A 17,492-nucleotide genomic window follows, 5' to 3' on the forward strand; every position below is an offset into this window, starting at 1 on the left:
TCATGTATGAGCAATTCATATTTTGATTATTAATTCAAAAATTTTTAATATTGATTCCTTATTGGCATTTTATTGGCCTTTTAATGACCTAAAAATATTCATCTTAAATTAATCGTCATTTTATTGGCATTTTAATGACCTAAAAATATTCATCTTAAATTAATCGTCACGTTTCATCTTAAATTTTACTTAATTTCTAATTTATTTCATGAATTTATTATGATTATTATTTAGACATAATTCAAAAATGCTCCGTTGAAAATTTTTTCACTGCTCCTTGAACAGAGCAAAGAATTTTCAACTATTTATTGTTTTATCATTTTGATTATTTTTAATTTGTTTCAATTTTGATTTATTTTAAATATTCTTCCTGCTGCTAGTACGTTTGCTATTTTTATTGATTTAAATATTTTTAATTACTTTAATTATCTCTTGATTTTATTTATATATACAGTCAAAAGTCTTTAATCTGGACGTCCATAATCCGGAATGATCTATAATCCGGACCTCAAAGCTACAAACTTTCTACGCATGCGTCAACACATAATACGTTTGCGCATGCACATAATACGTTTACACATGCACGTTTAATGTACAACAGATGGTATAAGTTAAGCTAACATTATCTAATTATCTATTTCAGTTAATGTTGCACATTGCGTTGTTCCTTAATCTTTGAATTGGATCCGGCTTATTATTTTTGCAGACTGTTAGAGCAATTTTATAAAAGTAAGCTTGAACTTTCAATTATGTCAAACAGAATTTCCGATGCTGGAGCTGCCAAAGGATCTACAAAGCAAAAGTATGTTTCGATGTCCATCAAACAAAAAGTGGAATTGCTGCAAAAAATAGATAAAGGCATATCCTTTGTTTCTCTAACCATTCCGAAATCTGTTTATCAATTTCACACTGCTCTGTGCGGGGGGGGGGATGTTGTGGCGCGCAATGAACTGGAAGTTGATCTGTCAACACTATCCTTATCTTCAGGGCAGATGTTTTTATTTTATTCAGCTTATAATTCCTTACTAAATATAGTATTTCATCTCAATGTACTCCGTCTTTGATATGATTTAAATCAAATTCCTCGTCAGTATAAATATCATGAATACACATCAAATAGTTTTCTGGATGCATTTTTATAATTTTGACTATGCGTAATGTATGCTTTATGCATGTGCGCATTGGAAGAAATGTTTAATAAAGTTAATAAATAAATATTAAGCTTTTTTTTGTAAATTTTGATTCTCTTTACATCATTATTGCTCTTTATTTCATAAATTACGGTTTTATATTTTTAATTTTATAATTTCTGCATGCCATCTTACCAGATTTAAATTGATGATCTATAATTGGGAAAAACCGATAATCCGGAATCGCTGTAGTCCCGACGAGTCCGGATTAAAAACTTTTGACTGTATATGGATAGAGAAATTAAATATATATTATTCCATAGATCTATATACATATATATTGTTACAAAATGTACCGGTGTGTTGAGATAGCTTCCGCACAAAGCAGTTTTAAGGTTGCCATAAAATGACAAGGGAAGACCGGGTTGCCACATTTGGCAAAAAATCTTCCATTTGGTGACATTTGGCAGCATGCCATGGATGGATGGAGAACCTTCTGGAACGAATTCCTACCGGTTTTGCCCAGAATGTTCTCGAACACCAGTCAAAAGCTATATAAACCCTGCTGGTATGTGGAGAGTTAGTTAGTATCGAGTTAGTGCCTCGTCTAGCGAGCTGATAGTCAGTCATTGAACGAGTGTATCAAGTCTAGCACCGAGTTGTTCGTCGAGTGCTTCGAGAGAGTCTTCAGTGTATCATGAGTTAGTGCATCATCCAGTTTTGTCTTAGAGTGCGCTGAGCTCCAGGAACGATTGAACCGAGTCGACAGCTGTACTCTTGTGTATCGTTGAGTGAACAGCGAGTTGTAGCATGGAGAGTCTCGAGAGTATGTGGAGTTCCGAGAATGACCGAGCAGAGTCCGGAACTGTACTCTGGTGCTTTATAGGGATGCTGTCTCCACCGTTATTGCCTGACAGTGTGAAGGCTGTGTCGCTTATTGTTCCAGTGAGTTTATAGTAGATCTTCGACGACTGTAAAAGTGTTTTGGAGCTGTCCTGATTAATATTGGTAAATAAAGTGTGTTTCGATATTCCAACAAGTGCTATCGTCGTTATTCACTCCAAATCCACATGAACCCCATACGAACGTCAAGGAAAAGAAAAATGCAACAATATTATTCCATGAATATATACATGGATATGTGTATATATACACACACACACAAATGTTTACTGTATTATTTTACTGTCTTAAAACTTTAAATGTACAAAAGATAAAATAGCATATTTAATGAAAACCTTTAAAATGAATTTAATTTTTATTAAACTACATAACTGTTACAGTGACAAAAAAAAAAAGCTTTGGAGACATTAAAAAGCAGGTTTGAAAACAAAAATATGCTTATACAAGTCCATCTAAATCAGTTACTTTACAGTTGTTAGAAGTTACAGATTATTGTTAGAAGCATAAATGATTTAACTGGGTTGAGAAGGTTGTTTGATAAATCCAATGCACAAATTAGAAAGTCATTAAGGATTAAAACGAAATCTTTGAGTATTTTATTGGTTTTCATTTAATTGGAAAAAATTCTGAAAGATTCTGCTCTAGAATTCAGTAAAACATATCCAGATAGTGAGTGTAATTTTATTTACCTTTATAAACAAAAAGATACAATCTAGGGAAAGAATATACCTATTTAGTAGTAAGAGTGAAAGTTATTAGAATTTTAGTTATGAATCTAAAGTAATTCCAGATAATTTGAAAATAAAAAGCTTAGTATTTATCAGAATATATTAACTATGAGTTATATTACAAATGTTAAAAGAAACTATCATATACTTTTGTAACAGTAAAAACCATAAATTTTGTGAATTTGAAAGTGTCACAAAAAGAAAAAGTAAATTAAAATAAGATAACCAACGTTTTTGCTGTTTCTCAAAATTCCATTTTAGGCAGTTCTGTAAATGTAACATGTAAGAACTACAATAGCTTAGCTCATCACTGCTTGCTATGTGAAAACATTACTGAATCAACTATACAGGAAGTTGCCAAAGAGAATTCAAATGTAACGACTCAGTGTGGTTCATCTGAGTGCAATCAAAGGACAGTGCTTTATTGCAAACTTATATGATCCTGCCTTGTTCAAATGGAAAATATAAGCTATGCTCAGTGCTAATGGAAACTTTGGAAGAAAGAAATTAAGAAAGTTTTGAAGTAAGAAGTTTGAAAGTTTAGAAATCTTTGGAAGATGCCCTTAGATTTAAAACTATTTGAAAGGAAAGATGCTTTTATGCTTTTGGGTCCATAAAAGCCATAAATAAAATTTACAGTGTAATTAAATTAACACTGAGGCACAGGAACAACCCTAGGCAATATTATGTGATGAAAGCATTAGCTACTGAAATGTAACGACTCAGTTATACGTATGTTATACGTTAGCTACTGAAATGTAAATGTCAGTTATACGTTAGCTACTGAAATGTAACGACTCAGTTATAAATGATTACTCACTGCAATACCCAGTTTAAACATTCAGAATATTATTAAGCAAAAGGATTTAATTTAAATGATGCATGGAAGGACTCAAATGTAGGTATTCACATTTTAATAGCAGCAAATAATTTTTGGGACACCATTAAAGGGATCTAAAATAGAAAAAATAACCCAAATACTAAATTACGTACAAACAATTCTGGGGCTTACAAAGCTGGGAATATCAGATAATTCTCAGGATAAAATTTGCAAGATGTTGTATCAAGAAATTTTTACACTGGCACTAATGTAAATGATACAGTCATCATGGTATCTTACAGCACAAAATGTGCTTAAACTCAAATATCCTGGTATAATAAATTAAAAAAATTTGTACAAGTATAGAATTTATACAATATGTTAAAAAATGCTTGACTCTGGGTTAAAAATATAATTATCATTTAAAGTTTTACGGTTTATTATTAAAAGCCAGTATCTTTCAAAAAGTGGAATAGATTAAATTGAGAACTGATTCCAATTAATTGAGAAAGAGATGTGTTGAACGAGCTAAAATGTTTCAATCTAAGAAGTTTAAGGTTTAGACAGTACACTAAAATATGAACCACAGATAATGTAGCATTCAAGTTTGCACAAACTGGAATATTTCCACTTTTAGCAGGTGCTGTTGGGTGATCCAGGAGTGACCAATCATATCAGAAGGACATCTTTTCAATTCTTCCTCATGTCCCAGTACTTGATTTCAGGTTTCACAAGCCATAGCTTGTTATTTATTTGACATCTAAAATGGCACTACCATTTTTTAAAAATTTGCTGCTTTACAAATTTTGTGATGTCTGTATAAGGGGTATCAGGTACCTAAAGTGTATCATTAGATTTAGCAATGTTGTAAGCTCATTGTCTCTTATACCAATGTGGCCAGATATACAACAGTATCAAATATCACAGCTCTTAAAAGATCTAATTGGAGATTAATGAGTTTAAAACATTTTCAGTTGAGGAGAGACAGCATAGGTCAGCAGAGGACTTCCTGAATGACCTCCAGATTTTAATGATTTGAATGCACTCAGTCAGACAATAGAATATTTCCATTGTTTTCAAATGAATAGAAGCACTTGACGAATAGCAGTAACTTCTGGAGAAAAAAAATAGAGCAAGCTTTGTGCAATTGGAATCCCTCAATAATGGTTTTGCAATAGGACATGATCATTACACTTTAAGCCATCAGTAAATAAAGAAGTATATTGTATTTTTATGCTCACAGGAGATTTGTCTATATATAATTTCATTTGTGGTTTCTCTTGTTGGAAGGAGGGAAAATATTCAAGAGTTTTATTTTCACTTTTTCCGATAGAGAAATAATGTAACCCTTTATAGTTTTAGATTTCAAATCATTCAGTGAATACATTTCAAGACATGAGCAAATTCACAAACCAAAGGTAAAAATTTTTTCTTCCGGGATCAGGCATCTCTCCAGGCAGAGCTCTGGACCAGAATGCAGATTTCTTTTACAGATACAACTGGCTTTTAATGCAACACATATACGTCCCTTGGAAGCTTATACAGCAGTTATCAATGTATAACGTTCACTTTTTGTTGAGACAAATTCATTTTGAGGCTAAAAAATGCAACATTCAGCACATGTCCCTGTGGCACACCCTATTCTTGAATGAAATTAGCAGACATCAGAATGTCTAACTTTACTTTGAAAATTCTGTTCCTAAGCAACATTCTGTACAAAAACTGGTAAGCTGTCACGCAGATCTTGAGTATACAATACCTCTAAGTCTTACCATGAGCTTCTTCCATATAAAAAAATGGAAACTGTGGTTCCTTTCTAAAAAAAGGACTGCGAATAGCTGTCTCCAAAACTAAGATGTTATTAACAGTTGATAGACTTCTTCTAGATCATTTTGCTCTAGATTGTACTTAAGGAGGCAGTTACGTATTTCTTCAAGAACTTTGCACAGGTAGCTGGTAAGAGCAATTGGGTAATAACTAGTGGGATTGTTTAGGTCCTTATCTTGCTTTAATATAGAGATAACAAACAGATGGCAACCTCCCTTTGCGAGGAGAGTGTTCTTGCCCTCTCCTAGAGATTTGACAGACAAAAAGGAGAAATCATCACAGCACGCATGTGCAGATGCATTTCAGCTGCACCTTAATTTTCTTACAGTTGCATTGTAAATTTGTACATAGTAGGTGTGAACAATAACTGGTGTTTTAAAACCTGTCGTCTCAGTTTTTTTAACCTGTAACTTATTTATTAAGCAACATAATTGGTAAGCCTGCCAGGATGAATATCACAGAGTGACATTAAATTCGACGCTTGATTATTTAGATAATTTACGAAAATAATTGAGAAGTTCCTACTGCAAACATGGAAGATTTGGAAATAGTAAAACAGAAGAGGAAAGCAATTAGGAGTGCATTTATGAAAACAGCTAATAAGTTGGAAGACCTGATACGATTAGATTCTCTAGATTTGGGTGATTTAGAAATATGTTTAGATCAAATTTCGGAGAAGTATAAAACTTTAAGAAATACAGATGACTCTTTTTTGGAACTTCTACAGAAAAAAGGTAAAGTAAGATACATGAAGATACTCGCATCAAAAATAGAGACAAGTTTCATTATCTACTCCAGTCTACGAAACCTGAGTCAGCACCAAGAGCAATAGTGGAGAGTTTTCCAGTTACGGAAAAAAATTATGGAAAACCTGTGGAATACCTCAAAGCACAATTTGAAAATGAAAATGTTTTAATTCAAATTTATGTTAGAGAACTATTAAAAGTGGTAATCAATGACAAACAAAAGGCAGACTTATTAATTCTTTATGACAAGTTGCAAACTCAACTACATACATTGGAATCACTCAAAACTTAAATGTTTAACTAAAGATAAATTTGCAGTTTTTTATTTCCTTTAGTGGAATCAGCACTTCCTGCTGATGTAATACAAATTTGAGAAAGACAAAGAGGTATGTTTACAGAAACCATAGGTAAGAGTGATTTGGATTCATTAATTGATTTTCAAAAAAGGGGAGTAGAAGCTGAATTTAGTGGTTAAACTTACTCCATGATGTTTTAGGTTCTGATAAAGTAAGTAATAAGAAAAATATTTTTTTTTACTCAAAAACCTGTTGTTCCAACTGCATGTAAATTAATTAGTAAAAATAGTAGTAAAAGTAAGTGTAATGAAAATTTTGAAAAGTATAAAAAGTTTGATACTTGTATTTTTTGTGAAAAATCCCATTTGTCTGAAAATTGTAAGGATGCATGTTTAATGAGTTTAGAATGTAAGAAAGATATTATTAAGAAAAAGGATGTTTGTTTTATGTATTTTAAGAAAAGCCATAGAGCAAATCAGTGTAAAGCTAAACATAGGTGTACCTTATGAAAAACCGACATTTTGTGATTATGTGTCCTGATTAGTCTTCGAACAAAACAAAAAATGTCACAAAGTTATAGAATGACGAAAACAAACCAGGCATTATTAATAACTATGTTAAGATATCAGATGTATATCTTCAAACTTTAATTGTAAAAATTCAGAATGGTTCTAAAGAAATGTTTGTACAAGCAATTTATAATAATGGTTCTGTGAAATCATATTTGTGTTATGACGTTGCTCAGAAATTAAATTGTAAGTGTATTGGTGACTAAAAAATTAAGCAATTTCTGTTTGGTGGAGTTGAGACTTCAGAGAATGTGTATAAAAACTATGTTATTGAGGTAAGCAATATATATAGGAAATATAAGTGTAAATTAGAGGTACTTGGTCAAAACAAAATATGTTCTGAAATGAAACAACTTCCATCTGGTTCGTGGTTACGTGAACTTAAGTCACATGGTATCAAATTAAGTGATTCAGAAAATGGTACATGTAATGTCAATAAAGATATAAAATTATTAATTGGTTAGGATTTTGCTGATAAGTTGCTAATTGAAAAAATGATTCCCCTTACGTGTGGCATCAGCACAGTGCATATGCAGTTAGGCTCAAAACTTTGTTACAGGAAAATACGCATAAATATTTTGAAGAGACTCTTACGGTAAATTCAGACGGAAGGTACGAAGTAGCATTACCTTGGGTGTCAGATAGCTCGCTTTTACCCGAAAACAAAGTGATGGCAGAAAAGTGCCTTGTAAGTACTAAAAGAAAATTAATTACTATGGAAAATTTTGACGCTTATGGAGACATTTTCCAGAACCTTATGGTTAGAATTCGGCATAATTGAACAAGTACCAGATAAAAATAAATATTAGGGTGTTCATTATTTGCCTCATAGAGTGTTTGTAAAAGAAAATAGTAGCACAAGTATAAGACCAGTGTTTAATGCAAGTTCTCATTCGCCTGGTTACCCATCATTGAACGATTGTTTATCTACAGAACCAAATTTAATTGAAATTATACCTTCAATTCTTAATTGGTTTCGCAAGAATTACGTTGGTGTCACTTCAGATATAGAAAAAATGTTCAAGCAAATATCTATAAGGGAAAAAGCTCGAGACTTTTTTAGATTTATATGGTTCAATATGGATACTCAAGAACAAGTTGAACTTTATCGGCATAGAAGGGTAGTTTTTGGTATTATGTGTAGTCCGTATTTTATTGGTCACTAGAATACAACATCATTTGAGTGTAGTTCCTGAGAACTTAAGTTATACAGTAGAGATTTTGAAAACATCCTTTTACATAGATAACTGTGTGGCTAGTATGGATTCGGAAGTAGAAATGAGAAAGTTTGTAAATGAATCAAATAATTATGGCTTCAGGTCATTTTAATTTAAGGTTCTGGAAATCCAATATAAGAATTGCCGTGCCAGAAGAAGATTCCTTCACGGAAGGAGAGTGTGTGTTTTGGGCCTTATATGGCATACAGATACTTTATCTTGCAAAATAGGTCAAGATATAAAATTGGATGGCCCAGTTACTAAAAGACTAGTTTTAGCAGTAGCTCACCAAGTGTTTGACATTATAAGACATACGGCTCCTTGAATGTTAATTCCAAAATTAGTTTTACAGCAAACTTGGAGTTTAAGGCTTAAATGGGGCGATGTTCTTCCTGATAAATTCACCAAAAAATTTAGGTTTTGGCTTAAAAAGTTGTACTTGCTATCCAATATTCAAATACCTAGATGGGTAGGTCTTAAATCTATTAATGAAGCTGTGAGTATACATCTCTTTTGTGACAGTAGTAAAAGTACATATGGTGCATGCGACTTTTTAAGAGTACAGAGTGGCAAGAAGGTAAAGGTTAGTTTGGTATACTCAAGATCGAGAGTAGAGCCTTTAAAACCTATTATGATTCCTTCTTCCTTGTAATATTGGTTCTATGTCATTGTCTTCAGTTATTAATTATATTGGCCTACATGAAGTTTGTATTCACTGTTGGACTGACTCCTTGATGGCTTTAAGTTGGATATAGTGAAATCAACGTTGGAGAGCATTCATTTTAAATCGTGTACAGGAAATCAGATCTTTGACCTTCCCCACTATATGGTGACATGTCCCTGGTAGTCTCAATCCTGGTAACATACTTTCTAGAGGTTGTTATGCAGATCAATTAATAGAAAGAAAATGGTAAGAGGGACCTGACTGGTTGCTAGAAGATGAGGCAAATTGGCCTAAATCTAATGATGAACCAGATGAGGATTTAGTTAATTCAGAAATACGTAAGACAGTTATTGTTACGTTGTTAAAGAATGATAATTGCATTGACTGGTACTATAAGTATTTCTCACCATTTAAGAAAATTATAAGAATATTATTATGGATATTCAGACTTTATAATAATGTAAATAAGATTAATAATAACAACCATTCTACGGATTTGACTGTATCTGAAATAGAAAGGGGAGAAATAATTTTAATATTAAAAAAGAGTTATTTAATGGTGAAACAGATGATTACCTAAGACGACTCAGACCATTTGTGGATAGTCAGGGTCTCATAAGAGCTAAGTCCAATGTTGCTGATTGTGACAACTGTAGCAGCTTTAAGTTACACATCATATTACCTTCTGAGCACCCAGTAGTCAAATTATTGATATTAATGCAAGTACTACATTGTTGATGTTGCATTTAAGAGAAAGATACTGGATCTTAAAATCACGTAAAACTATATGAAACTGTATAAGAAAATGTGTAACATGTCAGAGATTTAAGGCTAAAAGAGGTGAGACAGTCCCAGGTATTTTACCAAATGATAGAGTTCGTGATTCAGCCATTTTTGAAATCGTAGGGTATGATCTTACAGGACTCTTGCATTTAAAGGATGGACGAAAATCATATATTCTGCTCTTCACCTGTGCGGTTTATCGTGCTATCCATATGGAATTGATTACCTCATTAACAATTGAATCATTTTTTTCAGGCTTTGAGGCATTTTATCGCGAGTCCCACCACATATTCTGATAATGGGACAAATTTTGTGAGTGCAGAGAGAGTTCTGCCAACCATCGACTGGGACTACCTCTGCTCTAAAACTGCTGAAAAGAAAATAAATACAATAGACATTTAATCCTCCATCCGCCGCTTGGTGGGGCGGATGTCGGAGCGTTTAATACAAACTGTAAAACAAATATTGAGTTATTATGATTTATTATGTTGTGCTGTTGTTATTGTTGCATTATAACTCCTCAGTATTAATTTTGTTTTCAAGTAATATTATTTAAGTATTAAATACAGCCCTGATTTATACTGATGTAAAATTTATGTTTTGAGTGTGTATCCACTAACTCAAAAGGTGGGAGAAATGTGGCAAACAGATGGCAACCCCTCTTTGCGAGGAGAGTGATCTTGCCCCCCTTGTAGAGACTTAGCAGATGAAAAGGAGAAATCATCATGGCATGCATGTGCAGATGCATTTCAGTGGCATTTATTTTCTTAGTTGTGTTGTAAATTTGTACATAGTAAGTTTGAACAATAAAGTGTTGGTGTTTTAAAATGTGTCGTCTCAGTTTTTTTTTTTTTTTTTTTTTTTTGAACCTGTAAGTTATTTATTAAGCAACAAAATGCTTTTCTCCAGGCTATTGGAAAATATGCTTCTTCCACAACCTGTTATAAAGGGTAAGAAGAATCACCATGGACTTAAATGTGCAAATGCTTAATCATTCGATAGTGAATGTAATCAGAATTCAGACTAGTCTTACATGTCTATGATGACAGAACACTCTTTAACTCAAGCATGGTGAAATCCACATTATTGCTTTTGGAGTTGGAAGCGTCAAAGAAATTTAAAGCTTTTTTCAGCTTTACATTTACAGGAAATGAATGTCTGGGAGTAGTTTCTGGCATTGGGCACAGCAACAAAAGCCTCTGCAGTGCTACTGGCAATTTCTCTTATGTTGCTAATTATTCTACCATCATTTTCTAGGATACAAAGTGAGTAGTCATTATGCATACCTGCTGGTTCTCTGACTCTCTCCCATATGCATTTGCTTGGTGTAGATGATATTAAAAAGACACAAGATACCTACAAATTCCCCTGGCTGCCACACTCTCTATTCTATGCTTTAGCTTTTGAAGGCCAAAAGCTTGGTCATGGTAGAATAATGTGAAAATTTATTCCTTGCTCCCTCTTTGTTGTCTGTGAGCATTCTTTCATTTGCAGTTCCAACAAAGTTTTGGATACTCAGGTAGCCTGTTAGATGACTTTGGAATAAAGCATTCTGCTGCTTGGATTACAGTATTTGTGACATTGGTAATTGCTTCATCAATCAGGTTATCACTCACTTCTTCAGTTAACAAGACAAGGAAAGCACAGAGATCCCAGTCTGCAAGATCTATTAGAAATCTCTAATGAAGAGGGGGATGTGATCAATTAAATATGGGTCAATTCCCACACTAAAAGTACAGAGCAGCTGAAAGGACAGAGAGCAAATGGCAAGATGAATGCTGTGGAAAGTTCTTGTATTCTGGTGTAAAAGATACTGTCACCATTATTTAGTAAAATGAGACATTGATTTTTTAAAGCTGTTCTATTTGCTTTCCACAGGCCTTTAAGTCTCTATTACTCCAAAGAGGATTATGCTCATTAAAATCACCAAGAATGAAGGCAGCTGTTCAAAAAAATCACTTTAATTGATGCTTTCATTTGGCAACTACAGTCAAAAGTCTTTAATCTGGGCTCGTCGGGACTTTGGCGATTCCGGATTATCGGTTTTTCCGGATTATAGATAATCAATTTAAATCTGGTAAGATGGCATGCAGAAATTATAAAATTAAAAATATAAAACCATAATTTATGAAATAAAGAGCAACTATGATCTAAAGAGTATCAAAATTTACAAAAAAAAAAAAAAAAAAAAAAAAAAGCTTAATATTTATTTGTTTACTTTATATTAAACATTTCTTTCAACATGCACATGCGTAAAGTATACATTATGCATAGTCAAAATTAGAAAATTGCAACCAGAAAACTATCTGATGTGTATTCGTGATATTTATAATGACGAGGAATTTGATTTAAATCATATCAAAGATGGAGTACATCGAGATGAAATACTACATTTAATAAGGAATTATAAGCCGAATAAAATAAAAACATCTGCCCTGAAGATAAGGATAGTGCTGATAGATCAACTTCCAGTTCATTGCGTGCCGCGACGTCCCCCCCCCCCACAGAGCAGGGTGAAATTGGTAAAGAGATTTCGGAATGGTTAGAGAAACAAAGGATATGCCTTTATCCATTTTTTGCAGCAATTCCACTTTTTGTTTGATGGACATCGAAACATGCTTTTGCTTTGTAGATACCTCGGCAGCTCCAGAATCAGAAATTCTCTTTGACATAATCGAAAGTTCAAGCTTACTTTTATAAAATTGCTCTAACAGTCTGCAAAAAATAATAAGCCGGATCCAATTCGAAGATTAAGGAACAACGCAATCTGCAACATTAATCGAAATAGATAATTAGATAATTTTAACTTAACTTATACCGTCCGTTATACATTAAACGCACATGTGTAAACGTATTATGCGCAAGCGTAAATGCTGCGCAGAAAGTTTGTAGCTTTGAGGTCTGGATTATGGATGTCCGGATTAAACAGACTTTTGACTGTAGAACAATGAACAAACTGTAATTAACATGCTTATGTCTACCTTAACAGCAACTATTTGCAGGCAAATTGCATGGCTATAAGACATCTGAAGGATATTCGCAAGCTGTTAACAGGCCATGAAATACCATTAGAAAGATCTGCATTATTCATGCCATCATTTCTCACCAACCTTCAAAGTTTAACTTTCTGATCAAGTTTTAAGAAAGTTCCTTCCACAGCCAAGGAAGCAAGATGATTGACATCAATCAAGTTCTGGATAATACTGAGACTTTGGGGCAAACTATGGCAGTTCCATGATATTAGGGTAGGCATCATGATGCCTGTCTGCCAATGCTGCTGCTTAGTTGGATAAGGAAGAATTATTCAGAGTAATTCCAATTCTTCTTCAATTTCCATATTCTCAGAGTCTAATTCATTGGATAACATGCTTTTAAAGAAGCTTCCACTGATACCTCAAGGTTTGTTTAATTTGCTTCAGAGTTTTTCCAGATTTAAAGATGTTTTCATTTTTCGTTTTCTGCTGAGTTATTATATCTTTTTTTGGATTCAGTTATGGTAGATTTCTGGTTGCTTGGACACACTAGATTTCTTTTTCTGCTTTCCATGCTGGATCATGTTCTTTGCAGTTATTCAAAGAAGGTGTATTATTACAATTATTGCTCTCATAGCCAACCTGTGAGCACTTTGCACATGAGATAGTGCAATGGCATGAGGTTTTCCAATGTGCAGATTTCTGACACTGACGACACCACTTAATAGCGAATAAGAATACTGAGATGGGGGTTTATCCCATATGATCTGGGACATCTTGTCACTTTGAAAGATACCGTAATGAACGCCAAATTTTCAGCCCTAAACCTATTACAAGCCAAAACTCCCACATTCCAATTATATTATTAATGACGACACCACTTAAGCCAAAACTCCCACATTCCAATCCAATTACAAGCCAAAACTCCCACATTCCAATTATTCACCAACAAATACACATCTGTCATGCAAAATATACTTAACTAAAGATTTATATGTCTTCCATAACTATCCTAAAATTAATTTGCTATGAGCATTCAAGTAAAACCATTTAATAGAAACACAAATAAGTCTTTATAAAAATAATAATGTACAACTCCTTTAACTACACTTCTGCAGTATGATACAAAGATACATTTTAAGACTATTTTAATGAAATGTTTATTATTTTAAAAATTCTGCTATTAAAGAAAATAAATTTTTTTAAGTCCTTTACAAAAGATATTATGTAGAATAATATTAAAAATAATAATGAAGAATTACACAGTATGGAACAGAAAAAAATATTAAAATTAATCATTAAAATGTATGCAAATCACAACTTCAAAAAATTTGAAGAATCAAGAAAAATCTGAAACATAATTCAAAACAATGCACAGAACAAAATAAGAAGAAACACAAAAAATATAAAATCAAGAAAAAATATAAATATACTTTCGAGAATTCCTACCTTATATTACAATTATTTATTAAAAGCAGAAGTCTTTAGATTTATGAAAAAAATCATCCCGATATAGTGTAAAAAACATCTCCTTCCACTTTAGAGAATCTAAAATAAATAACACAAAATGCATAAAAGAAACTGTATACATGCAAAATAACTGGCATGCAAAGTAATTTTAACTAAAAAAATATATACATATGTAATAAAAGACAAAATTTAAAATAAATATTTAGGAAAAATATTATTTTTAGAATTCACAGAAATATGTTATTAGCTGGCTTGTATTCAAACAACTAAAATTTTGATATGATGAGTATATCGTCATTTTTTACTTAAGTTTTTAAACAACATATATGTACAAGTGAGGGAATGAGAATTGATAATACATAATTTTATGAAATTCTTAATAAATATTAAATTTACTTTTCAGTAACAAAATCCATAACATTATATTTTGATTAACACCTTCATGTTTTCAAACATGGAACTTACCCTTGCTCACATCTGTATTTATTGTAATGTCACATGAATAAATACAAGTAAAAGTACAGTAACTTGAAGATTATTGACTGTACACATGTAGTATAAATACAATATTCGATACTGAATATTAAATTTGTGTGTTTAAAATTACGTTAGCATATTCAGTTCTCTTGGAGTTTTTGCAGATGACATGCAGAGTACATTAGCTGAAACTTATTTCCAACTGAAAAGATAGATTATTTCTGAAAGCTCTGATATAACCCAGTTATGTTAACATAATTTGAAAAATTTGAATTTACCTTTTAATATATAATAAAATACAAATATAATATATATAATAAAATATAAATAAAATACAAAATAAAGAAGATGTATTCAAGTAAGGTTTATTTTCTATTTTTTTAATATCAGTTCACTACTTGTATTTTAGAGGTTTATAATAATTTACATTCTGCTCCTTAATTTCTTTTTCTTCTTAAATGCTTGATTATAAATATTAAATTATCTTGGTGAAATAAATTAAAAATATTCATCTGTTCAACTACATTTTCATGAACACTTAATCAAAATTTATATTTTAATTAATGATTTAAATTTTAATTTCTCCTATCCAAGTACTTTTACTCAGTTTATCTTGGGAATTTGTTTCCCTTCCTTTTCTTCCTCCCTTAAAATATTATGTTAAAACTTCCTGACGTCAGCACAAGCAATCAGAAGCAAATCATAATAGCATCTCTATATTTGTGGATAGCATGTTTAGAGATATGAAGATTATATAAAATCATGGATAATACTGTTATAAGGTATTTCTCCCACCTTCTTAACATGCCTTCCTGGTGTGGTGGTCTGCACACTGGGCACGTATTCCAGAGGTTCGTGGTTTGATTCCCAGCAAAAGGCATTGCTCATTTTTCAATTTCTCTTGCTTCCAAAAAAATCCTAATGTCTCTACAGTGGCTTTCGAACTAAAAGGGTGGTGGATGATGATTCTCTACGCCCAGTATTTGGTGATTGGATTCCCTAAAACCCCAGTAGCCCTTCAAGAGGGGGAGTATATAAGGTATTTCTCACGCCTTCTTAGCATGCTTGGGCGCGTATTCCAGAGGTCCATGGTTTGATTTCCGGTGAAGACATTGCTCATTTATCACTTCTGCTTCCAAAAAAATGTCTGATGTCTCTACACTGTATAGTGTGTTATATAACATAAATATGGTAAAGTTTTGAAGATAAATTATACATAATAAGAGAATATCAACTGAAAACTAACAAAGTAATAGCTTACACTATATTGCATATTTATATTATTCATCCTTTTTCTCCCATAATCAGACAGGAGATTTTGCATTTCACCATCAGGACACAGAACAATCAAAATCCTACTTACCAAACAATGCATAAGCTATTAAGAAAACAATTTGAATAATGGATGCATATTTATGCTTTTAGATGAAACTGCAAAATATATATATATATATTTGTAATAATAAAATTCCAGAATCAAGAATACACTTAAAATTCTAACTGTATGTTCTTTTCATTTTTAATGGCGACATTCTCTTATTTGAAAGTACGTGGAATTAAATCCACAGCCCTGTTGTTTTTCCCGCCTTTTCTACATGTACAGTTATAAAATGTTCTGGAAATATTTAAAGCGAAATGGATTGGCTGACGAGGCTGACGTCATTTCTTGGATGCTCTGCCTTTCCAGAGGCCATAAAATGACTCGCAAAAGGAATATCGGGGCTTTTTCTTAAATGTCAGGATGCAGTAAACTTCATACAAAAAGTTATTAGAAATTCTTTTATTTACTCCGGATATCTGATTTTTGTAACTACTATTTTCTCCTGAATAATAAATAATGGATCCTGTTTTTTAAACTTATCGTCTGATTATTTAAGCTACAACTACATTTATGATTCTTCAGCATTCTATTTATTCCGGACAAAAGCTGGTACATCACATATATATATATACAGTGCATACCTATACCTCAATGTTTCAGTTCTTCCTCAGCTCACATTTTTATAACTGGAAAAAAGGGCTTTATTTTATTTATTTATTTATTTATTCATTTTTTTTTTCAATTTTCATTCAAAATTCCATGGGGCTGGTAAATCACATAATACTGAATCCATAAATATTGTATATGCAGATATGAGGACAAATGCATATGCAGAATAAAATAGTACAGCTCAGGAGCTCTAAAACATTTCAAACATATTTTACCTTCTGTTGGTATACTGAAAACCATAATAAAAGGCTTTTAAGAGAGATAACTATGCTGCAGTTGAAATTACATAACCGAAACACAGAAAAAGTTAAACATAAGCCTCATGTAAATATAGTAAAATCAACAGAAACATTTCTTCATTTATATTTATGTTAAAAATATACCAATAATATGCAATTATTAAATATAATAATTAAAAATTTACATGTATTTTTATTGTAAATTTAAATGAAACTATTTTCAGTTTTATATACAGTGTTTTGTGTTATCGGATTGACCATGAAACTAACCAGCATGATTTAATGCTAATTAAGGATACACATGACATAACATGCTCATACCATATCATTTGTGTTTTCGTTTGATGTAGCTCAGTATATTCTCAATGAGCCACCTTTTGCCCTTGCATTTTGAAAAAAAATAAAATACTCAAATTTGGAACTGCCTTCAACAAAACAGAGAGCAGTGAATCATTTCAAAGTTATGAAAATCTACCTTCAAAAAAATGTGAATTAATGAATATAATATGGTCAATTGAACATGGCCAAAAAATGATTGAAATTTGGGACCTATAACAGCAAGCAGTTAATTAATTTCAAAATTATTGGTTTTTACCATAAAAAAAGTGTATGTTAATGGAGATGCTATGGTCAGCTGAATATGCCAACAAAACAGTAGCAG

At 32.0% G+C, this 17,492-nt stretch overlaps 1 protein-coding gene across 2 annotated transcripts in view; it reads right to left on the reverse strand.

Annotated features, from left to right (window-relative positions):
- LOC118179363 (uncharacterized) overlaps positions 1-17,492 on the reverse strand; it is a 350,178-nt gene that overhangs the window by 318,385 nt on the left and 14,301 nt on the right. The window contains exon 2 of one of the 2 annotated variants that reach the window (XM_085817377.1): positions 14,105-14,203. The exons of the other annotated variant lie outside the window; for it this stretch is intronic. The gene's annotated coding sequence lies outside the window, so the exon portion shown is untranslated. The remainder of the gene's footprint in view (positions 1-14,104; positions 14,204-17,492) is intronic. 2 annotated transcript variants of the gene reach the window in all.

Source organism: Stegodyphus dumicola, chromosome 5 (assembly GCF_044657685.1).
Source record: "Stegodyphus dumicola isolate Sdum_Otavi_A_Nest chromosome 5, ASM4465768v1".
NCBI classification, from domain to species: domain Eukaryota; kingdom Metazoa; phylum Arthropoda; class Arachnida; order Araneae; family Eresidae; genus Stegodyphus; species Stegodyphus dumicola.